Source organism: Accipiter gentilis, chromosome 19 (genome assembly GCF_929443795.1).
Source record: "Accipiter gentilis chromosome 19, bAccGen1.1, whole genome shotgun sequence".
NCBI lineage: Eukaryota > Metazoa > Chordata > Aves > Accipitriformes > Accipitridae > Astur > Astur gentilis.
The window spans coordinates 4,289,534-4,315,024 of NC_064898.1; the positions used below are offsets into that span (position 1 = coordinate 4,289,534).

Here is a 25,491-nt window from a genome sequence, read left to right on the forward strand (position 1 = left end):
CCCTCCCCGCCCTTGCCCTTCCTTCCCCCGCTCCCTCACGGGAAGAGCGGTGGGAGGGGACGATCTACCCGGCCGCCTACCGCCGGGGCCGGCTTTGTGAGGAGAGCGCCGCTGCCCTCCGCCGCCCCTTCGCCGGGAGAGCAAGGAGGGGGGCCCGCACCTGCCCCTCCTGCCCGCCCGCCGGAGGGGCGAAGGGCGGTAGCCGGGCCCCTCGTAGCTCACTGAGGGGAAAGCGGCAGCCCCGCCTGCCGTGGGCCTACGGCCTCCGCGGCCGCCCCGGTAACGGGAGGGACCGAGTCGCTCCCGGCAATGCCTTTGCGCGTTGGTCGGGGCAGGGAGTTGAGGAGGAAGGGTGCAGGTTGTGGAACACTTGCTTAAAATCAGGCCCGGGGTGTGGTTTAACCTTGTCCGAGGTTCGGTACCTCGGGTCTCGCCTTTCCTGGCACCGAGAGGCCGGTTCTGGCAGTTCCGCTTCCACCGAAGCGCTGCGGTGACGTGCGGGCTCCCTTTAAAACAAAAATTAATAATCTCCGCTCTTAAGCAGCCTAGAGTTTGCCTCACAGTCGGTTTTTTTTTTTGGGGGGGGGGGGGGGGGTTGGAGGTTTCAGTCTCAAAGAGGTTGAGGCCGTGCGGGGCTCTCGGTCTCGACGAGCGTTTCTGCGCCAGCAGTCTCGGGCTGAAATAGCTCGAGTGTTGGATGCTGGCTTTTGAATCCGTGCTGGCCCCTTTTCCTCCAGCGTGAGCTGCAAGGAGCTCAACAGCAACGGCATTTAGGTCAGTGCTCGGCTTCATTTACGTCAAGAAGGCTGTCGGTGTGTGGACCAAGCCAGCCCGGTCCCCGGGGCTGGAGGATGGAATGAGTCAGGAAATTGTTCTAGTGATAACACAAAAAATGCCTCCTCTCTTCTTGCCTGCCTCTGCTTTGCTGACACCTTACTCTTGGTCGCATTTTTAAAAAGCGTTTGGCATCGTATGATTTACGTCGTGAAATACTCTGTTAGTATGATGGCTCCGTTGTAACACCCATAATCTGGCTTTTTGCTGTAGTTACTCCTCTAATTTGTACAGCAACGTTTTGAAGTTTGAATTAATATTTGAGGGTATTTGGTTGTATTGGAGGAAACTGCCTGACTGGAGAAAGATTGTAATGAAGCTTGCTAATAATTTTGTGAGGAGTACTTTTTTTAGATTGATCCTGGGTTTTGATTCATTAGTGCTTTCATCGTGGAGAATGTATTTTTTCTGTGTACTTTTATCAGGAGCGTAAAGCACTTTTGGGTATGTTGAGCACAAGGAACCAATGGGCTCTACAGCCACTGAGACTGGCATTTCTACATACACATCAAAGGCAGTGTGTGTATTTCATCTCTTTTTCAGTTGCTCTATTTCACTGTTAAAACTGGTCGAATAATGCAGGCCACTGAATAATGTCATCATTTAGTTTCATTTGGTAGTTGTATGTATGCAATGATTTTTCTCATGGCATTTTATGACTCTCTGAGTATTGTGGTTTTAGCCCTACTAGTACTTATGGTTAAAATACAGTGTTTGGATGTATGAAAACTAATATATGCTCTGATTATTAATTTCAATAATAAATTTTTAGCTTGTTTTCATTGTAGTTTAAGTCTATACTTTTCCCAGGGGTGACTAGGGTCTGTTGTTTTGTTTTGGGCTTCTACCAAGCATCAGCTTTTGTTCCAAGTGTATAGTGCCTAACAGATGAAGTGGTCAAAGGTGTTTGCTTGTGTGTGTGTGTGTGTGTGTGTTTGTGCTTTAGAATGATTAAGTAGATGTTTTTCCTGCTTGTTAGCATGGACTGACTTTGAAAAAGCTCCAGTATAGATTCCAGTTCTCTGATCAGTTAGAATTCATTACTTGATGTTGTTAAGATTTTTTAAACTACCTAATGCTTCCATTTTCTGTTTTTTTTGTCTCCCGTCACTGCCCCCATCTCTTTTGGTAAGTTAACTTATATTTGGGGGCAGACTATTTAGTAGGGCCTGTAGCGATAGGACAACGGGGTAATGGTTTTAAACTGAAAGAGGGTAGATTCAGGCTAGATGTAAGGAAGAAATTTTTTACAATGAGGGTGGTGAAACACTGGCACATGTTGCCCAGAGAGGTGGTCGATGCCCCATCCCTGGAAACATTGAAGGTTAGACTGGACGGGCCTCTGAGCAGCCTGATCTAGTTGAAGATGTCCCTGCTCACTGCAGGGGGGTTGGACTAGATGACCTTTAAAAATCCCTTCCAACCCAAACCATTCTGTGATTTTGGGTATTTTTTATTTACTATTAAGTACCACAGTATAATTTACTGGTATCCTTCCTTTTTTCCTCCCTGACATTGAAGTTGAATAAAGAACAGCTTGGGCCAAAGAAAGAATCCAGACCTGAGTTTTTTCCACGTGCTTGAGGAAGAATGTTTACATGTTGGCAAAGAAGAGAAACTGAGGTTTTTCGTCTCACAATACAATAGAACTTCATTTGGCCTGAACAAAACAGTCTTAAAGTAATACTTGCTACATGATGCAAACTCCAGAGTCACCAGAAATTGGTTTGGGTGTTCCAGATGTGGACTGGTAATGACTTTGGGATCTAGTTAGACTGCTGTTTGCTCAAATATTGTTTTCTCTGGCATGTGGCGTCAGTTTGACTAGATTTGGTTTAGATTTAACTAACAATGTATGAGCACATGGCTTGTTTCTGGTTTTATTGACTTCCATCTTTAGCTTCTTAACTTTTTTTCTAAGCATAGGAAGAGTAGAAGGGTTTTCTGACACAATTTTTGAAGCTGCTTTGGTTCAGGCAAGTGAACATACACATCTGATTTAACTTTCTGAATCAGTGTATCCTCTTGTTGCACTCCGTTTTCAAGTGTAATTTGCCAACTTTGTCATTACATCAGCAGCAAAGATTTTAAAACAGTTTAAGTATTAATTCATTTTAATTTATTATACTATTTCTAAAAGGCATATCTGGAATGGGCACTTTCCATGACTGAAGCCTCTTGGCATATGCATCGAGCATGTAGTGAAATAGGAAAAAAAACCTCTTTTCTTTTTCTGTTAGTATGTCCAGATATGGAGGAGAAAAATTAATCATATAGATGCTCCCCCCAGCCCCCAAGGTGAACTCTAAAATCTGTGTTGTTTAAGGCTTGATATGTATGTTGTTTTCACAGAGTAACGTATCTGTAGCAGTAATCATTATCTGGAAAATAATTATGAATGTTGGGGAAATAATATTCAGGGCATATATTTAGAAGATTGTACTCAGGCTGAGAACATATGCTATTCATGTGTGTCTTCTAAAAATATTTTCACATGCAAATTACACACCCGTTGGCTGCTTGCTTCTAACCAGATTGTCGCTGCATGATGGTCCCTGAGAAACTGAATATGAAGTGGGAGGTACCAACTGAAAACTTGCTCTGAAGGTTTTGTTTCTCAGGTTTTGTGTGTGCTTGGCTTTCCTTATTCTTTTTCCAAAAACTAACAAAAGAACATTAAATTTTAAACTTGTAAAGTGCCATTTTGGAAATTTAAGAAGAATAAACTAACTAATTCTATGTATACCTCTTTTTCTCTGTGTAATGCTTAAATACATTGTTAATGTTCTGTTGTTAAATATATACCACAAGAAAGCTTAATCACAATAATCAACTTTGATAATTTTTGTGTATATAAAGTCAAGATTACTGTGATTGTAAACTTTCTTGCATTTCATAACAGTTTTTAAGCCCACAAACTACTAACATTACTGATTTTAATGTGTACATGTAGTATCCTTTGGCTATTGCATCACAGTATTTTAACCAAGGAGAGGGAGATCTTTTTGAGACAGAGGTTATAAAGTGAGTAGCTAAAACATGAGGCCAAGTTCTTTTTTGTCGACTGGTACCTGTTTAAATGCTTTTTCTGGAGTAAAAACCTCTCAGATATTTTAATGACTTTTTTTTTTCCCCCTATACTTTTGAAAATAAATGCTACATTGGTTTTCTACTATGGTGTCTGGAACCTTGCCAGAGCAGGAGAAATCTATTCACTGCTCTGAGTTAAAGGTAGACTTTTTTTTTTTCTTGGTTCTTAAGAGTTGCTCTTATTTTGTCATCCTTAACAGGAGCATATTCTTTGCTCTGTATCAAAGAGAGAAACTGAACACTTTAGGCCTGACTCGGTGTTCTCAGAAATCGTTGCAAAGATTTCCACTTGGGAATTGCAGCTGGCCTTCAAAATACTTTTTCTTAATTTTCATTATATTCTTTCAGTTATTTTACCTCCCTGTCCTACAGCCTGTAGGCTTCTGACTCCATTCCAGTAGGGAACAATAGCCAAAACTTAGTAGCTTATGTGTTTTCAGAAATGAATTATTTTCAGGAATATTTCTAGTGGGAAAGTATCAATGATGAAATGTTGCTTCAGAAACCTGTGTAAAGGTGGGTGATGTTTGATACGATCATGGTCACTGTGTTGTGCACTTGTGTCCTTAGGATTCTTCCAATAGTTAGGTTATATTTCCGTGGCATCATGGTGTTGCATTGCTACTCTTAGTGCAAGCCTGCATAAATAGAAAATACATTTTAACGTTGATGGAAGAAATTGAATGGGACCCAGCATGAGGTTATATAACAACAGTCAAACAAAATTCATGTCTCTGTAAGGCAAAGATCTTGGCTATCTTGATTATGATGGTAAGGACTTTAAAAACTGATGTGAAAGTTTGGAGATGCATTGGTTAAAAGACATACAAAATAAAAAGCATTAGAGCAAGCAAAGTGTTTTGAAAGTAAGTGAACAAATCATAGATAGTATTTGATGCCCAAATATGATATGTTGGTTTTTGGTCTCATACTGTTTTTTCTTTAATTGGTGGTGTTGTTTAAAGGCAGGTTATATTTGACTCTCCTTTTTCTTTTTGTTTGGCCTTTATAGTGGCTTTCTGTTCTTCTGCATGAAAGTCTGAGATTTCAAAGGTGATTTTTTGTTTTCTTAGTTGTGATTATAATTTTAAGTGATTGACTTATGGCAGAATTCAAAGACATTTTATCAGTAAGGTGATTCATTAGTTTTGAGAATGCCTTCAGCTGCTATTGCTGAAAATCACCAGTGGTTTACAGGACTTAGGAAAATTGGAATGATGTAAAATGTGCTGTTTCTCTTTTGTGTGTATTTATAAAAGGGAAATCAACTCCAAATTATACCTATGCAAGTATACAGCATTTGATTTAACACATGACCCTTTAAAAAAGGGTCTAATTGTTTCATTCTGTTTCTGAAGTAACTTTGAAGGCTGGCTGTTTTGATTTCTTGAAAATAGGCAGTAGTCAAACATATTAAAGTCAGACCTTTGTGACTCTTGGACAAAGTTTCTAAATATCTTGCTTGCAGAACTCGGTTCAGATGCTAGCAGAACGAAGAATATTAAGTAACACACTTGCTGTCCAAGAAATGAACCAGTTCTTGTTACGCTCTATAACGTGTCTCCAGACATTTTTCATGTATTCCAGTTTCTGGTACTTTCAAAAGAAAGGAGTCTTTTCAAGTAAACTGATTCTGTGTTGGTAAAATGGCAATCTACACTGAGAAAGAAGAAGGAGCAATGATATATTTCGTGAAAAGTTTAAAAGTGACAGATTATCCATTCTTACTTATCTAGTTAAACTTATACTGACATATTGTTACCTATCCATTAGAGACTTTTCCCTCTGGTACTTATAGACACTTGAGATAAAATTTATCACCATTATCTTGTGGTCCTTTTCTTGCTTAGTCTTGGATTTTTTTACTTTCTACAATCCCATTTAGGAAAACATCCTGTGTAGGTATGCTAGTACTGTTACAGCCACTGACACTGTGCATGAGCAGAGGCCCCAGTTGCTAGCATCTCCATCTAAGAAGTGCTGTATAAATGTAAAGAAAGACTAATGCTTATTATGAAGAGTTTAAAATACTCTTTAAAGAGTATTATAGAGAGTATTTTAAGAGTTTTTAAATTCTCTTTCTTGAACTGCCAACATTGCATACTTCCCTGATTTTTCACAGAATTGCATGAGTTTAGATAGTTTGTTAAAATTCTGTATGAACTTAAAACCTTCATAAAATCTTTCCTGTTTTTGAATTATCCTTTGGTGGTTTTTTTAATGTCTGAAAACGTAGTATCAGGCTTGGTGTTAATGTGTATTTGTGAAACAGCTAGTAAATCTGATGGCATGAATTCATGCCTTAGGTAGAGTTAATCAAAGAAAATAAGTTGTCTTTATGAAGTGTAGGACATAGATATTTTCATGTCAGTTTTTATTTTGTGGTGGTGCTGAAAGGCCACATTATGATTGAGTTTTGTTATGCTGGTTACTGTAAGAATACATATGGTTCTTCACCCTCAAAAAGCAAACATTTTGGGCCTGGTGACCAGTATCCTTCTCTAAATAAATAAATATTTTTAAAAAATCCCCAAACTCTTTGTAGAGCGTTTTTTTTCTATAATTCTTAGGCCCTGTGTTGGCAAGGGATGTGGGGAGTGGATGGAGGGGATGATGGTAGTGATGAAAAAGCTATTATGTTTTTTTTCCTCTGGAGCCTGAAAATCAATAGTTCAACTTCTAGCTGAAACCAAATATTACTACTTTCTTGTTTGCTGGTGCAAATTTATCAACCCTCTCATTCTCATGTGTTGCCACTTACTGGCATGTTAAATGGATCTAATTGTATGTCGTCTTCCCTGTCAATCTCTCAACCTTTCTTTATATTTTAAAATTAGAGGTAATATGTTCCAAAGCTGTTGATGATGTTCAGTAATTGTTCTACATAAAGCATAATTTCTACCTTTGCCTTTAGAACAGAAGGGAATGGCTGTAACTGTCCTTTTCAGTCCTATAGTGCTTTTTCATTGTATCAGAAACGTTATTAACTAGCCACACTGCTCACATTCATATAACCTTTGGTGTGTTAATGCAGAAGTTTTTCAGGTGTGCTGATTTCATGTCGTCTGTATACTGATGTCGTTCTTTGTATACAATACAGTATAACTGACACTCACAACTCTTCCCCCTTTTCCCCCTTTTCCCCCTTTTCCCCCTTTTCCCCCTTTTCCCCCTTTTCCCCCTTTTCCCCCTTTTCCCCCTTTTCCCCCTTTTCCCCCTTTTCCCCCTTTTCCCCCTTTTCCCCCTTTTCCCCCTTTTCCCCCTTTTCCCCCTTTTCCCCCTTTTCCCCCGCACCTAGCAAGGTTTGGGCATATGTCTCTTTGTAGGAAGTCACAAGAGCATCTCCTTGCAATTTGTTCACTCTTCCTTCAGACAAGGTGCCAGGACAGTGAGTTGTTACTTGGCAGTCAGGTATTGAGCTTCCTGTCTCAGCAAGAATGCCAAATACTATACTACTATACAAGGTTACCACAAATATGGAAGTTCAATTAGTTTTGTTGCAAACAAGTATTCTTTAGTAAAATTTTACTTTCTAAAACACGAAAGCAATATAGTTTGGTGTTAAAAGGGAACTTAAATATTTAGTAGAATCAATTATTCAGCTTTATTAATCAGAAAAATATTAAAGTTTCATGACAAAACTATAAAATAAAGATATCTAAGGTGGAAATTTTGCTGGTGGAGATATTCTGTCAGTTTGGGGATCTGTCTGATCTCATATTTGGCTTTAGAATCAGTTGCTTGATTCCCATCTCTTGCTGCTTCCCATCTGCATCTCAACCACATCCCTTTTGTGATCGTGTGGTTGATGCATGTGCACCATCATGTGACCTAACTTGTGCCACTTATACACTGGTGGGAAAGTTTGCTTAGAGGTCTAAGTTTAGCTCTTTTTGTGGATAATTAAAATTCTTGGAGTACCCTGTACTTTAAGAGCTAGTATATCAGGTCAAATAGGGACAGGCCCTCTATGCAACCTAGAGGACAGCAGTGGCTATTAATGAATGCTTGGGGAAGGCATGTAAATAATGTCTTGAACTGTAGAAATTCAAAGGCTTTCAGTATGTTTTTTAAAATACAGCTGTTTAAAAATGCATTTCAGATAGGCCTAAGACCAAGGTTATCAAAGCTGCTAAAGTCAATTTCTTTCTATATAGCCTGCTGCTGTTTATTTCTTGTTGCTGTTGTTACTTCTTAAATAGCATTTTTAGGGTTTACAGTAAAGTGTCCACAGTAAACAAAAATGACCATGAAATCCTAACAAACAAAGTAAATTAAAATGTTATGTTCTTTCAGGTGTATTAAATACAATTTAATTAAAATTAAGTTTATTAATATCTGAAATTATTTCCAGTAGCAGGTAATAAGTGTTTAAATAAATTCCTTATTTTGAAGATGAGCTTTTCTTCTCTAGTTAGGTAGTGTGGCAGAGTTCATGTATTGTTCAGGTATCATGTATCACGTATATAAACTGTTACTGTAGTTCATGCTTTGGAACAGAGGGACATTACTGAACTAATATAAGGCAATTTTCTTTCGTAATTCAGCTTGTGTTGTTGGATAATCATGGTTTTATAAAACACTTCAACTTTTTTTCTTTTACATTTGTGTTATTTCAGTGATTTTTTTTATTTTTTTCCTTTTTTTAAACTTTTTATTAGTAATGCTGTACCATATTAAATAATTTCTTCATGCATGAAAGAAAGGTGTAAACTTGAATACAAATCCAAAATGGAGATCCTTATCAGAGCAAAATTGGAGGAACAAAATAAAACCAGTATTAAAGCAAAGATTCCCAAACTTACTCTACTGAAGTTCAGTCACTGGCATTGATGATTAAAGGACTGTTGGTGCCAATGGTGTTAATTTCTCTGGTTTCATAGGTGTATCTCAGAGCAGGACCTCTATGTTCATCAACCTGTGAAACACACATGAAACCAGGACTGTGCTTCCTGCCTCACTTACTGGTTTATCACCCCCTGCTTCACTCCATCCTAGTCTCATATATCAAAATCTACTTATGTACATACAGCAGAGCCACTTTGAAAATTGCTTTCAAAACAGTACCTGCTTAAAAGATGTTTAAAATGAAATGAAAGTGTGATACTGGTTACAGGTGTAGCTGGGAAGTACTATAACGTGCCATGCTTAGGAATAATGTATGGCAAGTAACTGGTCCCACAAACTCTTCTGCAGATAAGTAATCCTATCAAAGGCAGTTGAGTGCATTTGATTAAGGATTACATGCGATTAGCAGTCTGCAAGGTTAAGAGTACGACCTGTATCATTAATGAGTATTCACATATTAATGCTGCTTTGAGCAGGATGTTGAACTAGATGACCTCTGAAGGTCTGTTCCAACTAGAATGATTTTATGATTATCACACTTCCAACTAGAATGATTTTATGATTATCACACTTGTATTATGCAAATAGATAATTCATCTATAAAAAACATATTAATTGAATAAGCGAACCTCTAGCCAATCATTGCAATTATTTTACCTATTGCATCATGTTGTAGCATGGAGTTGCAAATTTGACCCAAATTTAAGATTTGAAACAGTAAGAGAAATACATGCATGCCTTTTTGTCTATTGCATTGAATTCCTTGTATACAGTTTTATATCAGATTTAATTCCTTGTATAGGATTCCTTCCTAGCATACAGTTGACTCTGTTCAAGTTCTGGAACTAGTCCAGAGTAGAGTGCCTGAATATTTGATGCTTTATGTGCAGTTGAGCTGTGTGAATGCACTTAAGCTTACTCTGCCTAATTCAAGTACCGCTAGCACTGAGACTACAGTAACAAAGCCATCAGTGCAGGTTAGCGGTCTAAGAAGGGCTTGAGGCCTTAAAAACTTTCCAAAGCAAGGACTCAGAATGTGAGATGGCATTCTTATATTTAAAAAAAAAAAAAACAACCTACCACCACCCCAAAAAAACCCTAACAACCCTCCCTGCTGTTAGTCTATAATATGTAGATTCTGAATATATGTAAATGTTGAGACACAACTGGTTGAATTTACATGTTAATACATGTTAACTGAATATTAAGATGAACAATCTTTGTCATTATTTAAGAAATTGTATTTTGATTAACAGTAGTATGATCCTTCTCATTAAGATGTGGGGGGAATTCATATGGGTGTCCTTCCTGTGTTTGGATAAAATTTGTACCTATTGATACCTCTTTTAACTGTTCTCATTTAGCATTGTTAATTGTTTACTTTTAAGCAAGAAGTTGGTGATGAGGGAGGAAAAAATTACTGGCTGTAAAAGGCCAATCACTTTCATGTGCATGTGACCAGAAATGTTTTAATGTAACATTTTAACCCTTCCAAATATGTGAATTAACCACAGTAACAGAATATAGTTGTTGTCATGTCTTATTGGTAGCAGCATATTTCAGGGAAATACTTTGTTGTTTGTATGCTTTTATTTAAAAAGAAAAGGAGGATGGTAACATAGTAAGTAATCTGTTCAGGATTTGACAGGTCTTCTGGACTGTTAGGGAGTATGGAAAGCAATTAAAAAGAGTAAGAAGCACTAAGGAGCGGAGTGATTTCTTTATGCTACTCTTCACCACAAAGATGTTGTGGACATTTTGTTCTTTTCAAATAATGTTGATGGGACATTATCTGATTATCGGATTAGAGAATCAAAAGATTGAATGCTAGAATAAAGTGCTAAAGACCCCTAAGTCATGAGGATTCGATGTGATTCATTCATTCAGTGGTTCTAAAGGATGAAGTGGCTGATCTGCTAAGAAGAATGCATCTCGTTAGGATGAGATGCTGTGCCAGAAGACTGGAAGCTATCAAGTGTTGTATGTACCGTACTTTTAAACTGAACACAAGGAGCAGATCCGGAACTTGCAGACCAAGGACTTGTATTTTAATGCCACGTAAGTAGATTTGAATACTAAATGGATAGTCAAGTAGTTCTGTGAGCACGAGATCTAACAGTGTCTAGTGTCCTTGGTAGTTGTATCTTAGAAGTAATGAAAAGTACCAGCTGCAGTTGGGGTACTTATAAGGTGTGTTTATTAGGTACGCGTTTGTTCTCTCACCACATGGGCATATGCTGCAGCTTTTACTTCAGTTTGGGCAGTTTGCAGGTCAGTCTTCTCTATGCACCTGCCCAGTACTTGGAATTCTGAAATCTGAATTCTTACTAAACTGTAAATGACTTTTGAATCTTCCTCTTTGACAAAACTGTTTGAAATCAGGTAGTGGATTCAAAAGTCAGAAGGGGTCAGGCATACCAAGGCAGACACATTGAACAGCATTAATCTCTTCTGTCTTTAGCAGTCTGAACAGTGATCTGAGATGCTTCTGTTGTTACTGGAAAAGACGCACCCACACATATATTCATAGACTTGCGTGCTGTCTGTAGTTCATCCCACCTTCTTAAGTTTATAACACGTGGCCTATGGAAGGAAACTGTCTCTGTAATGCAATTCTGGTGTGGGCCTACAAGCACTCATTTTTGGTGCAATTGTGGGGATGGTGTACTGTGATGCAGAGATGGAGGTGAAAGTTAAAGCAGTCCAAGAATACCCTATCCTGCTTTCGGTGGCAAAGCTGTGATCTACCTTGTAATTTACGTTTAGGTGACAACAGTAGTTTCTGAGGTGCTGACATTTGTAGCTGCAATTAACTATGTGCTCTTGTTTCCTCATTTTTCCTCCTGTTGTATTAGCACAGTCATTTGTGTCGTCATGCAGTGACTTGGATCAGAAAATTGATCCTGACTTCAAGAGGAGTCTATGGCAAGCATCAATTTTTAACCCAGGTTAGTTCCTCAATATGGTATAGCGAGTGGCTCCACCAGCAGATACATATGCACAAATGAGGCTGTGGCAGAAGGATGAGAATAAGCAGCAGGAGGGTCACCTCTGTTTGAATTGGCACTTTTACCAAAATAGATGTTCATCAAATTACTCCTCTAGAATCTGTCTTTGAAGTGATTAATCTTGTCCTCAAATAAGTATCCAAAGTAAAATACTATATACATTCTGTAAAATCAGGTAAAGTTGTGAGGAACTTGAGGGCAATCTTCTAAGGCTGGATATGTTAGCATAACAATGGTAAATGTCATTTGGTATTTGCAGTTAGAAAATAATTCACACTGGAAGGAATAACTTGAACTACGTGAAGATAATTCTAAATTAAAAGTAAGTGTTGTGCAAAAATACATGTATCGTTATAGATGCCCTGGTGAAAACTTCTTTGCAGTGTGTCCACTGTAAAAGAAACAGCCCTAAAATTTATTGAAATGGTGCTCCACAGTAGCATTAAATGGAAGTTCTTTACCTGGGCATTTCTGCTTAAATGAACCATCTATCTGGTTTAATTAAGTCATTTATACTTACTTTATCAGTCAGTGCATATACATATCCTCTGTGTGTTTTTAAATGCTATTGATAAATAACAAGTTCTTGAAAACTAAGTAAAGTCTTTTCAGTAATTTTACACAAAATAAAGCCACTGTATTTCTTGCTTTCAGTTCAATTTTTTCAGATTATCTGTAAATTTTCAATAATGGCAATACATTCATTCTGCCATTTGGAGGAGCCTGTGCCACAGAATAATGATCTGATGAAAGCTCACTTATTTGCAATGAAGAGTCTTCATTTGGGAAATAGTACTGATGCAGCTAAGAGGTGCTTTGTCAAGTTCAGGTAAGTACTTTTTCTTCGTTATTTTTTATATTATACTTATTTGGTTTTGGTAGGCTGGCTTTTCATTTAAATTAGCATACATGCAGTGTCATGTCAGAGCCTGGCAGCCTTTGTATTGGTCATTTGACACATAAAATATCTTGAAATGAAAAGGCACGTGCAGTAGCACGCATACTTACGAGATGCGTGGAGGGAAATTGTTGTCTGGAAAATTATGTTAGCACAATTTGTTATCCTTGGAGTAGCTGTTGAGGATGGAGATTATGGTGATTGCAATGACACAATTCTCTTTTGCTACAAGTTCTTTTTCAGAGTTTTCTTATGTGTTTCTTTATTTTCTGAATTTGCTATTTTGTTAAGCCATAGTTGTTGTTTTGGTTGTAAGTGTTAATAATTAAGTCTCAAATCATTCAGAGGAAGTAAAGAGGAAGTCATGGTCAGGTTTTCACAAACTGGAATATCTTCAAATTTTCTATTTAAAAAAAATCAGCTTTTCAATTTTCTGCCAGTCAGAATTTTTTTCTAAAATGGATCCTTAAACCTTGGCATGGTAACACTGGGTCAGGATTTCATTTTAGACGAATGGTTACTGTACATTGTGTTTATTTTTTCCTAGACATCCAATTATTTTTATAACATAATAATGACTTCACAGTAGAAGCTGGTTTATAGTCATATTCTGCATGGGAGCTGTATGCAGTGTACATTCAACAATAAGTGTTAGCAGTAGAATAATAAAATAATTGTGAATATTTAAACAGGTACTTGAATTTCTTTTCCTGCGTTCTCATTGCAAACTGTGGGGGTTCTCTCACTGGCTATGGGGTTTGGTGTTCCAACCAGCAGTCAAACAAGTGATAATTTGAAAAAAAAAACAACCAACCCCAAAACCAAAAATCCCCACCAAACAAATTGCTTCTTATCAGAAAGGCAGAGTGCAGTTTGTCAGCCTTTTCAGTGGTGCACGCAAACCTAGAACCTTTTTATGATATCTGTCTACTTTGTTGCTAAATTACTGGGTCACTTGCATATATAAAAATATATCTTCATAGATGCATATATGATCTGAGAAGCCTTAACAATACCATTTGTCTTGCTAAAAATCCTACAAAATGAAAAGTACTAGATTTTTCAAATCTAATACTATTATATCTTTTGGGTCCAGAAACAGAAGCTCCTGTTCTGCATGTTTTTGTGTGCATGCTTAACTTCTTATCAATGCCATCCTGGTACAGTACTGATGCCGAAGAACTTCAGTGACATAGAAAGAACAGTACTTTTTTAGTGTAAGCCTTTACTTTAGTCCCTATACTTAGAGAAAATATGAAGATGTTGTTTTAAATAAGTGCTTTGTAAATGTAATGGATAATTAAAAATCAGAAACTAGTTAAGAAAAGCTATTGAACTGTTAGGGTACTCCAAACAGGGACAGCACTAGTGAAAAGGAGGCTGTTGCTTCAGTGAAGTTCTAAATGTTGAAATGCATTTCCATGAAATCATCACAAAAGAGAATTTATTCTGGAGGTACTTCTTAAATTTTCTGGTTTTATTTTGCAGTATGAATACTATCCACCAGATACCAATTTTAAAATGCTTTTTTATAAATGCTACGGAATTATAAAAACTGAGGGCTTTGATGCATCTGACTTTATTTTTAATATATTTGAAGAACCATATTCTTAAGCTTATTAGGTTTTCCTGTTGGTGAGAATGGATCTGGCTGTACATGAAGTCAAACTTTTATTGAACACAATTCCATAGAAGCCAAAGTAGGACAAGAATAAAACAAGTTCAGTATTATTCAAGAATAGTGCTTATGATGTTTATAATATGGATATTGAGAGCAGCAAGTGTATTTTTTCTTCTGAATCTTTCAGCAGAACTATTATTGTTCCTAGCACAACCTCCTGTACATGGACAAAATTGGGTTTTCCTCAACGAAGAGAGTCCTGTGTCTGAAGAATAAGAAGGTAAGGTACTTGAGATTATATTATTTCAGTGAGCAGTTAAAAGTCATTTCAATGACTAGTAACGCACACAAATACACAAAAATACTTGATTTATCATGCATCAAGAAGTCTCAAGTGGTTTATATTAGTTTCTGTTTGTTGGGGTTTTTTTCTTTTTTATCTCATGGGTGGAATTTCTGAAAGTATTTAGCTCTGCTTTCTAAATGTGTTTTCCCTGAAATCAATGAGCTGACCTGAGTGGGAATAAAGGTTGGTTTATCTTTAGTGAGACAAAGTTAAGTCATCACTAAGTGATTTTGAAATCCCATCCTTGAAATACTAGGTCTTTGACATTCAGTGGGATGAGAATCTCAGAACAGACTGACTACTGGGGACTCCCAAGCTACAGTTCAGGTAAATAACTTCTTTGGAGGAGGAACTTAAAGGTTTCTTCTTTTTTGAATTATGATAATTAAGTAGCAAAGGGTGCAACTTAAACTATAAATATTTTCCACTTAACATTTACATTTTAAACAGATATGCCTATATTTGTGAGAGGATTTGTTAGTTACAGTTTTGAGCATTATATAGTTAGCTAACCTTTCAGCAGTACTGTTTCTAAAGAGGACTTCTTTACTGGCACACAACATGAATGTCTAGTTCTATTCCCAGCCACATTTTTATCTTGTTTTCCAACATGTAGCTATGAGCGTATAGCTAGCTCAGCTACTGCAATTTCCATTTTGCAAAGACAGAGATGTCTTGGTAATGCATGCATAATTTAGAAGGAACAGCTTCTATACTGGAATAAGTGTTAGGGGCTCTGTTCAAATCATGGTTTGTTTCCTGCTCCAGCTGGGCCCCACTTTCTCCAGGGGAAGGGTAGCTCAGTTGTTTGTGTTGTGACAGCTCAATGCAGTTTGTAACCTAGCACCTTAAAGTCACCTGGAACTGGTGCTGCTTCACTTTATTTCTGCTCTTGGAAAGTACAGTGGTGCAGCAGGTACTGCTGCCTCAGTAGTGGAGGCAGGAAACTTGGAAAGGAACAGGCTGTGCAATGGGAATAGGAACTGTTATGGCCATCTCCAGTAATCTTCCCTAGTTTATCACCCAGGGTCCTCTTTCTGTTTGGGGGGGGGAGGAAAAGGTGGAAAACAGTTCTGTAATTTATAGAAAAAGAGAAAGAAATCTTCCTGTTTAAAAAAAACAAAAAGTTTTTCTTCTGCATTATAGTGTTTCAAAGAGAAAACACTAAAGCTTTGGGGATTTTTTTTCTTTTTAAGACTTACCCAATCTCAATTATACTTACTTCCTTGCCTTCTTCAAAAACAGATACTGTAAAAGATCAGTATTTTGAGATTAAGATCAAGAATAAAAATGGAGAGTGTTTTAAGAGGAAAAGATGACAACAAATCAAAAAAAATTATGTATTACCTTTTAAAAATATTTAAATTCAGTGAACCATTAACATCAATGAGATATTTAGGGTTTTCTGTGTTCAGTTCTATAGGCAATAGAGACTGTGAGAGAAACAGGTGCATCTAAAGTAGATCATCTGGTTTAAGAATGTAAGCAACTATTCCTGCCAAGCAATTGGTTAAACAAAACTATTAAAATGCAAGTGTTTTCATAGTAGCTCTCTAATTTAAGTGGAAGAAATATCACATGCTTGTAGCAAGTTGCATGTTTCTTCAGGCCTGATGAAAAATACAGGTCTGGGGTTTTTTTTGCCCCAGACAATTCAGTAATCCCTGTAATTCTTGTCAGAGGTATACTAAACAATTGGGGGCAAATTTCTGCACCTCTTAAATTTGTAAAGTTATATAAAATCTGAGCAACAGTTACTAAGAGTTCTCAATAACTTAAAAAATTCACATAGCAGACAGAACATTCAATTTTAGAGAAGTGGTGTATTTTAAGAGAAAGTTCATATCACTGTAGGTAAGTATGTGCCATTAACACTGTAAATTAGAAGCATGGTATCTGAGCAATATATAAGCTGTGCACATACCTCTTTTTGTGCACAACACATTGGTGTTTTAATATTATGGAGTATCTTTGTTCCATTCCTCTTTGGAACACAATTAGATTCCTCTCCCCTGTCTCAGAGATATATCTTACCTTGCTTTTGGGGCTTGTGATCCAAGAGTGTCTGGGAGAGGGCTTGTTGGCTGTGAGAGCTGATGTATAGCTTACCTTAGGGCTTAACAAAGATAGCAGGACTGGGTACCACCCACACACACTTTTCTGGATTTGGTTCTCAGCATCATGACATTCTTTTGAGACCAGGCCCAGAAATCTGTTGTCCTGATCATCAACATCCAGCTTAAATACTCTCTTCTTGGATCCCACCATTTTAATGTTGTCATATTGAGCTGGTTGGTTATGTTTTTGAAGAAGACGACTCTTCTGCCTTATCTGCAATATGGCTATGGGAGTTTCAGGGTTTTCCAAGAGAAAATGTCTCATTCCTCACATCCTCACCAAGAAGAGGTGACAAAGCCTGTGTAGTGCCTTGAAGATTAACTTAATTATCCTACTGTGGAATGGGTAATTGTGTATGTTATGGAATACCATCTTACAGGATATAAATACTGTACTTGCTCTCAAACAAGGACTCCAATGAGTACATCAGAGAGGGATAGTCAGTGACTTGAATTTCATTTTCTGCTGCACTGTGAATACAGCAGTCGTTTAGAGACCTGGCTTTGGGACTCCAGATGCTTCAAAAGGACAGTGGTTCAGTTGAAGATGCTCTTAAATTAAGGGGCAAAGTATTTCAGTTTGTAGATGGATGAAGTGCCCTCTGCTTTGGTTTAATGAAAGACCATGGTTGGAGACTTATCTGTTTGCTAAGTTCTACCAGTTGTTTTCATGACTGCTTCCGGACTTGATTTACTATCTAGCTCATCAGTGAAGATGATCATGATTCTTTAAGCAACGTCTGTCTTGGCATAGCCTTCTGCTTCTGAACAGCAGGTGAGGGTGTTTAGAGTCTGACCTGTTTCTGCTATTGCCTTTTCTCTCCTCCACTTTTAAAGACTGTCTTTCATTGCAACTTGCTGTGGACTAAGTTCCTACTGGATCATTTAATCCTGAAGACATCAGCTGTATATGTTCCTGCCCTCCAACCTTGTTTATCTGACTGTCCTTCACACAACAAAGGGTAATGAATAGAATCTTATACCTCTTAGGGGCATGACATGGGGCCAGAGGCAAGTGCTATGTGGAGTAAATTCCCTAGCCATGTTTTATTTAGCAGAATATATATATATCCAAGATTAATCTCACCTTAGTAATAAAGAAAGGAGGACCTCTGAGGATTGGAAAGAGAATCTTGTCTGAGGGATCTGGGGAAAAAAGCTTTGGAATCTCCAGGAAAAAGAACTATTTTCTTCAATTCTCCCCTCTCCCCTGCCCCCCCCCCCCCCCCCCGAGTCTATTGAAAAAAAAATATCCTATTGTTAAAAAATTCTGCATGTGTCAAAATAAGCAGTGAAGTTGATTTAAAAGTAATAAATAACAGCATTGCATCCTTCAAGATGCTCTTCGTAAGTAACAAATGTTTTTGAAGTTGTTACAGAATTTCATAGCTTTGAGAAATTACAATTCATATATGTGATAGACTACATTTACTGGCAGACCCTTAAAGTGCTCTGTTAACTATTTGTAATGAGATAATCTCTCTATATAGAGATGTCATGTTTGTTTAACAAGATTTTCTGTATAAGTGTGCCCTTCCCATTTATTTATGACAGGGTGATACTACTACAAGGATTGATTTGTTGATTTTTAGTTTCAATTTTTTTTGTTCTTACTGAGGTTGACCAACTAGCAAACAAAAACCCCGACTTTTAAGTACCTCCATTTGCAACACAGATCCATCCCTAAGATTAGAACAAGTTTAAGTTATAAAAAATAAATATGGTCAATACAGTTCTTAATGAAGCACATACAGTTCACCTTTCATAAGCAAGCTAATTGTAGATATTTCACTTTATCTGAAGATGTCTGGGAGCAGGGATCTTATTTTCAGGGTAGAGGCAGATAGGGAGACAAAAACATGCATATATGCATTTATCTTGAGTCTGGTTTGGAAGCTATTGTAAACCAAGACATAAGTAAGGAGCAAAATGCATTCTTGTTTTATCAGGTGATTCTGGTGTCTCAACAGTTGTCTGGCAGAGACCATTCATAGTGTCCTAAGGGGAACACACTGGTTAAAACATTTTCTTTTCTTTTAGCTCTTTTCTCCTTTAAGGAATACTTGGGGAAGTAAATTAAGTTCCTCCCTTTAGAAGTAAAAAGGTTGGGTTTTTTACCAGTGCAGCCTGAATTTGCAGATGCTGTTTGAAACAACCAAATAAAGTATAGATAGTGGTGGAAATACTATTGTGCAGCTGAACTAAAGGGATTTTGCTGGATAACTACTTGCCTGTTATTGTCATTGGCAAGTCAGAGATAATTTCCAAAGCTGTAGTCTGGCTGAGGAGGAGTAATTGCTTTTATGTGTATTTTTCAAGCCAAAACACACACTTTGTTTTTACCAGTGTTTTTACTCAGATTCAAAATTATCACAGCATTGTTGCTGGAAAAAAAGGTATTTTTAAAAGAAAAAGTATTATGAATAGTGACACCTGAGTGGCACACAGAAAACTCTTGTCAGCTGAACTCTTGACAGAATCTGGCAGAAATTCAAAGTCTGGTTTGTCTCTAGTAATTCCATTAACATTTCAAAGGTTGACAATGTTCTGGGAATTACACAGGAGGAATTATTTTTTAAGTTAAGAATTAGTACTCTAAAGCCTTGCCTGTGCTAGGAATATTACAGCTATCTTGCAATAGGTAAATGGACTATATCTGAGACCCTAAGTTCTCTATCAGACGTTTTGCTATTTTATCTGTACTGGCGTAATTAAAGTATCAGCTGTCTTTTCCCATAGTGTGAACAGAGCTGTATCAGTGTAAAACTGTATATATTGGTAGCTTATTTCCGCATAAAAGGAAACAACCTAGGAGGGCTGGCCCAATTCCAGAAGTTGTTTTTAATTATACTGCAGTTGCTATGCCTGTATAAACTATTTGTGTTGGAGATCTTATACCAGAAGAAGGTGACTTCATTCTAGTTTATTTGCTTTTATCCATAGAGCCCCATAAAAAGTTACACCACTTCAGTTTCATAGGTTCGATTTGCCTTTGTGGGCAAACTTGCCCTTTACACAGACTTATCTCCATCTATGCTAGAGAATATAAATGATGACTGGTTTGACAATAACAATGCATCTTCCCTTCTGATATAAGCCTAATATTTTCAGCTAATAGTAGAACAACTACAGTTTACTGTGAACAGTTAGAATATTTCCATCTGGCTGCGTGCACCAGAGCCTGTAGAGCAGCTGTCCCCACCCCAAATCCTAGCTTAACTCTGTTGTTCAGTACAGAACACAATGTTTTATGTACTCTGATCAAACTTCGAAATGCTGTTTTATAGATCAGTGTCTTGCCTCGCTTTTCTGCTGTGTAAATGATCTGTTACCTAAGAAAGAATTAGGAAAGTTGAAGCCAGACTATCAGAACATGGATCACTTGCAAATAAGGATGATCTGCATGTGCTTGTTCTATAAAGATAATGTTGAGCAGATTCAGATAATTTCTGTTTTAAAGCTACAGGCAAGGGAGAGCTCCTGATCCCATGTTAAAAGGTGGGGAGGGGATTGTGATGGGCAAAAGACTGGAAAAACAGTACAACCCTTCTGCTCTAAGCTGGGGAGCAGTAAAAAAAGGACCTAGTCAGAGACTTAACTACCAGGAACAGAAAGAGCCAAAAGCCCAGGACCTTTGAACAGCATTCAGAGAACATTCACTAGCTTTAATTAGCTGTTCTCTGTCCTATGCTCATTGACTGTTTGTTCCACCCTCTTTCTGTCTATTCTACCTCTTTACTTCTGCTTCAATCCTGCTTAGTTCATGTGCTTCCCCCCAGTCTGCCCTCTCTGCTCTGTATCTCCTTCCATTTTCTTTGCAAGCAAAAGCCACCCCAAAATAGAACTACTGTTACATTTACTACAATCACGCTGTTTGTGCTGTGTGTGAACTTTTCCCCCACGATGTCTTATCTGTTTAGAGTGTTGGTTTTTTATGTGATTGGGCACCTTTTACTGTTCTGTGTTTATGCGCTGTCCAGCATAATGGCACTTCAGTCTTCATTAGTCCTTAGAAGACCTTAAATATGATTACGAATAATATTCCTTTATCCGGCTTTTTTATAAGAAATCACTTCTAGGCAAATGACTACCCTTAATGAGATGAGGTATATGAGACTTAAGATGGCAAGAGGAACTTTGCTCTTGCAGTTTTTCCACAGATGAACTAGTGATTTAAAAGTATAATGTTGTAACTGTGGTTATATTACAGTCCAGCATAATATGATGAGCATTTCAGAACTAATTTTATATTGACTCTTGTTTGCATTGCACTTGCAGTGGTTTGCAAATTGTTGGTTTGTTTTCAATGTTTTAGAGCTTTTAAATTTGCTTTCTAGAAACCATTTTGGTAGGTGCGGGTTGCTTGTCAGAAATCCATTCCAAAGCTTGAGTACAAGGTGAGCAGGTTACTAATGACGGATGTGAATGGATATCTTAAGGATAACAATGGATATAGCATGTTCAAAAGCAGTGGCGTTCTGGTAAGAATTTGCATGTAATTTATTAAACAGTACATGATAGTTCTCAGTAAAATGTGTTTGTATCTCTCTCTGAAGATTTGTCTGATTGTTTAATGAAAATTTCTTCTGAAATGTGAAAAGTAGGAGGATTGCTCTATATCATGCAGTATTTAAAATTCTGAAACAGTGTACAACAACTTTAGTTTACTTAGCAGTGACTTCTTGCATATAAAAACAATTAAAGTATCTTTTTAGAAAAGTAAGTTACTTTATAGAAGTAGTTAGTGGCCATTTGTGGCTCACTGTTTGTGACCCTGTTTCTCTGAATAGTCCAGAACTGAATAGTTTTGGACGGTCATTTTAAAAAAACAGCTTTTTTTGCACTCAGCGTATACTCAGAGTACATTATAACTAACCTCTGGTGGCATATTTCACCACTACACATGTAGTGGTGAAACAGGCATTGCATCCAACTTTGCAGGAGATATGGAACACTTATGTAATTACTGACAAATTAATCATAGCTGGAAACCTTTAATCCTTGTATAGGTTAAAAAAAAGAAGTATAAAGGCAGCATGCTAAGTTACTATACTGGTACTACTTTGTTGGAAGTTTCACGCTGTTTAAATAATGTACACAATTAGAAAATGCAAGTAGAAACACCAGTGGAAGTTTTACTGTAACTACAGTATAGTAGAAGTGGTTCTTTTTAATTTAGTCTTTGAAATAGCTTAGGCCAACAATTCCTTAAGCAAAAATTCTTGTTTTCACCAAACCCAATTATGTTTTTATCCATGTATATACTGCTTTCTTGAAATTCACAAAGAATTTGTGCCTCTGTTTTTCTTCTCGCTCTTTGAATGCCACTGGTGGTTGGTATTGCAATGGAACTGTTCTGGTAACAGGGGGCAGTTCTTAAAGCTGCTTCTTAAGTGTATTTTGACGTCCTGGGTATGTATACACTATGTAGTAAAGAGCAGGACAGAGACTAGTGTTATTCTGATGAGCTGGTTTCACAGCTGAGGTAGCTGTTCCAGCAGCATGCTACTTCCAGTGAAATTAGGGTTTTGACACACCTCAAGAACTCTTAATTTTTTCATGCCATGCTGACAGCCATGGTGGCTCAGGAGCTGGTTCACAAGCAGATTAGGCATTAATCGGATGGACAACGTTGGTCAGAGGGGTGGTGGTTAGTGTCTGGTAACAGCGTTCGGTCCACTTTGCACCTGTCAGAGGCCTTAGCCCCGTTGAGAGGCAAGGATGAGGAGCTCAGGCGCATCGTTGTGCTAACACAGATGCCTCCTACGGGCACCCGATGAGAGCGGCAAAACTGTAGCGTATCTCGGGGGGAGGAGGAGTACCAGCCTAGCTGACAGAATCCAGTTGCAGGGTACTCGGTTGCACAGTATAGACAGGCACCGTAACTTAACAGGTGCCTAAGGCAGCATTAACTAAAACAGAGTATCCTCACTAACATACTGGGAGAGGAAGTATGGAGAATGCCTGGTAGATGAATTCCCGAGGGGTCTGTGGCCAGACGCCAAAGGCCTGATGTAACTGCACAAGTTAGACCTGAAGAGATTAATGTAAGCAGTCTCCTCGTTTGAAATTAGATTGGTATGGAAGTGACTAATAGTGACTTCTATTTAATATCCCTTTCTGCAACACTCGGCTTTTCATTTTTACTTTCTAGGTGGGTGGGAGATAAAATCTGGCCCTCGAAGTGCTGTGTACTCATTCCAGTGCCAAAATACAGAACACAAATCAGGAACTGTAATGTAAGGGCATACTAGGTTCCTCTAGCTGTGCTGGACAAGTATGTGTGCTAGATATATGGATATAAGCTTAGATATCTGCTTAGATATATTTATAAGTAGTTTTTTAAAATGCTGTAACTCTGTAGGCTATCATAGTAACTTGGGAGGAGGAAGTTAGGCTGCTCATAACATTATTTTTCCCAGGCTAATCTTTCACTCTGGTTCATTGCATGGCAAGTGTTTGGTTATTTATTTGACCTGTTTCTACTTCAAACCTACTTTGGGGGGGGGGGGGGGAAGGAAGGGGTGAGCTCCTCTTAGTTTTAAACCCCCTCAAATTCGGAAGGACAATATCAATCAGGAAAAATGCAATTCGCAGTTTCCATGTCATAGAGGTATCTTGTCAGTAGTTGCAGTAGTTATAAAAATTGAGTATGGAGTGTCTTTTTCTGTTGATCTTTTCTAAGGTGACTGTACTGACTGGTATTGTTTCAAATAAAAACAGTTAAAACAAGTGATTGACTTGTAAAAGAGTTGACTGTCATTTAACGTTTAATTCCTCTTTTGCTAAATAATTTTTGTGATATTAACTTTATTTGTGACACTTTAGTAGGTGGAAGCCTGAGGGGGAAAATGTTATAGTTCTTTCACAATTCATTAGTTTGTGGATGTTTCTGTTATGTTGTTTCCACACTGAATGACTCATACGTTAAATGAACATGCCAGCCTAAAGGCATGCCCTCAATATTGCAGCCCACAGTGAAACTTGATGCCATTACATATAAAAATGTGGAAGATGCTCGTGCCCGTTTGAATCCTTGAGAAGTTTTGTGCACATTGGACATGTGTGCTATCAATTAGTTACTCAATGTACTTTCTTTCAAAAAGCTGTGTTTTACCATGTCTGATTGCTCTTTTTCACAATGTTGATTTGCAGAGTTTGTAGGCTACATCTGTCTTGTGAGCTTAAGTTGGAACTGAGAAACAGTGATTTTTTAAAAAATTTTTTTTTAATCATTTTTTTCCTTTTTTTACAAAGTGGCACAGTTTCAGTGTATTCATTTCTGGACTATTTGATGAGAGACTATAGAAGTATCTGCTTTGCATTGCCACCTGTGTAGGTTTTTTTAATGATTTAAACAGATTCAGAAATGCTTTTATTTGGGAAGTTGATAGCACAGATCTAATGCTCTCCATATTGTGAAAACACTAATTAGAGTGAAGCAGTTGGCCTCTGGTTATCTTGGCTCTCCTTGAATTTTGGCTTTCTTACCAATTTAATTTTTCCTTGTTCAATAAAACTGAGAGAGACAAAACAGATCTACCTATTGACAACATGTTACACAAATTATCACTTACATTACAGAAGCTTCAGACTGGAACGCTGCAAGAAGCAGGTCTAAAACTGGCCCAGGGTTCCAGTCCTACATTTCTTTAGTATCTGTAATAAGGAGACAGATGTGCACTCACAGCAGCAAGATGAGAGGGAGGGTTTTGAAAAGTATGTGAAGTGAAATTTTTCAGGTACTGCTTTGAATCTTTAGGATGTCTGGGTTTTTTTGATGTGCTATGTAGTAGTATTAACTCTAAGCCTGCACTGATTTGTATACTGAAAATACGTATATGGCTCCAGAATTTTTGTTCTCTGGATGAGAGACCCGTAGTTTTGGCAGGAGTAAGACAGATTGCTGTGATAGAATAGATACAACCTATCATGAGTCAGGTACTTTTGGCTTTTAAATAGCGGTCCTGTTCTACCATCCATAACATGTAGTGGAGGAGTTTATGCCAGAGCGAACAGATGCATTTATATTAAAGAGTGGTCTTCCCATAAATTTTTCACTTAACACCACTCATGGCTGTACGTTGTGTGCGTGAGGTTTTCTGTCTATGTTGCTCTTCATTGGCAGGAGGACGTTGTCGATGGTCACCTAACTCTACTTCCACTGATGGAGAGTTTGTCTGTCCATCCCTTGCCTGGTTTGGGCTGCAAGACTGTGGACACATTAATGAAAACTCTGTGCATCTATTAACAAAATTGATCACAATTTCCATAGGCAATAAAAGTAGTCCAATCCTGTTTCTAATTCTTGCACCCCAGACCAAGTCATCTCGGGCCACTTAAGGATTGTGACCCTTGCTAAACTTGTATAAAAGGTATAAAGATATAACAATAGCACTGTTTCATCTTCAAGTGGTGTTGAAGTGTGGGCAAGGAGAGGCAGGAGGTAGCAAAGCGAAAATACGCCCAAAATGACCGCTCTGGCCGGGCTGGTGTGTTTGGGAGAAGAGGGTGTAGAGGCAGAGGGCTGTATCTCTGCGTTCTGTACAGCTGCGTTCGCTTTTAATGAACCCAGGTAGCAACAGCAAGCCAGAAAGGGGGCATGCTGGTGTAATACCACGTCTACAGGTGTTCCTTCTGCCGTTTTCTCTGTTCCGAGTCTTTGGCTTGTCACGATCGTTCCTTCGTTTGCCGGGAGAGATCCTGGAATCTTACTGCCGTACGGCATG

The 25,491-nt window shown here is 37.9% G+C and overlaps 1 long non-coding RNA gene across 7 annotated transcripts in view; it reads left to right on the forward strand.

The window, feature by feature from the left end:
- The window catches only part of LOC126048207 (uncharacterized), a 44,394-nt gene that overhangs the window by 60 nt on the left and 18,843 nt on the right, over positions 1–25,491 (forward strand). The window contains exons 1-6 of one of the 7 annotated variants that reach the window (XR_007508819.1): positions 3–774; positions 10,660–10,830; positions 11,628–11,720; positions 12,435–12,609; positions 14,508–14,579; positions 14,902–14,972. This is a non-coding gene — a long non-coding RNA (uncharacterized LOC126048207). Of the gene's footprint in view, positions 1–2; positions 775–9,226; positions 10,831–11,627; positions 11,721–12,434; positions 12,610–14,486; positions 14,580–14,901; positions 14,973–21,099; positions 21,244–25,491 lie in introns of those variants that run through there. The other 6 variants (XR_007508817.1, XR_007508818.1, XR_007508820.1 and 3 more) reach the window with 6 other exon arrangements.